Below are 1,065 nucleotides of genomic sequence, written 5' to 3'. Positions count from 1 at the left end.
GGCTCTGTGCCCACCTGCTGGCCTTCTCTCTCACTCTCCTCATGTCTCAGTTCTCCTTCTGTGCCTCCCGCTCCATCCCACACTTCTTCTGTGATGTCCCCCCGCTCCTCAAACTCGCCTGTTCAGACATCCACAATTTTCAGGTAACGATGTTAACTGAAGCCGTCCTCTCAGGCACAATCCCTCTCACCTGTGTCCTGGTGTCCTATGCCCACATCATCTGCACCATCCTCAGGATCCCCTCCACTGGCGGGAAGCACAAAGTCTTCTCTACCTGTGGCTCGCACCTATCAGTCCTCACTCTGTTCTATGGCACAATATTCCTAGTGTACTTCCAGCCCTCATCCTCCTACTCAGCAGACACTGGAGTGGTTGTATCTGTTATATACACGATGGTCACCCCCATGCTGAACCCCTTCATCTACAGTCTGCGGAACAGGGACATGAAGGGGGCTTTGTGGAGACTCTTTGGCTGGGGAAAATGTGCTCTCCATAAAGGGTCCTTTCCAGATTAGAAGCTCAGTTTCCTTGCAACCCCTTTTACCTATGTGTCCCCAGTTTTGGAGACGCTTAATTTAAGGCAGGGTGGATGCTCAGCATCAAAAGCAATTTAACAAGAGCCCTCCCTGTAGTGCAGTGAGTTAAAGCACAGCACTAAGAAGCTATCTGAGCCACTGTAGCAGGAGCTCGACCCCCAGCCCCAGAGGTGACCCATATGGTACATAGACCTCTCCTGACCTGCCGGCTGCTCCCCTTAGCTTGTATTTCAGTGAATCCCTGTGTTCAGCACTCTACTCTGTCTCTGGAGAATCCTCTTTCCCCCACACCTTGGACTGTAACCCAGTTCAGTATGCATAAATAAATAAAACTTTCTTTAAAAAAGCAATATAATGAGTGAAGAAAACATGGCTTGGCAGACAGAAAGAAACCAGCAGGCTCAGGACAGAACTGCAGCCTGGAGAGGGCGGGGCCCGTACTCCCCATACGGGACTGGCCATGCCATAGCTGCCCAAGCTGATGCCAACCGGACAGCGGGAACCACCAAAGCAGCACACCAGACAAGAC

General features: G+C 51.5%; 1 protein-coding gene across 1 annotated transcript in view; it reads left to right on the top strand.

The window, feature by feature from the left end:
* Positions 1–1,065, top strand: part of LOC101623399 (olfactory receptor 1361-like) — an 11,485-nt gene that overhangs the window by 4,366 nt on the left and 6,054 nt on the right. The window lies entirely within an intron of this gene.

This window comes from Condylura cristata, unplaced genomic scaffold (assembly GCF_000260355.1).
Source record: "Condylura cristata isolate star-nosed mole 26May11 unplaced genomic scaffold, ConCri1.0 scaffold00006, whole genome shotgun sequence".
In the NCBI taxonomy this organism is placed as follows: Eukaryota; Metazoa; Chordata; class Mammalia; order Eulipotyphla; family Talpidae; genus Condylura; species Condylura cristata.
Note: the sequence above shows the minus strand (reverse complement) of the source record. Positions and strands in the feature narration are given on the sequence as shown.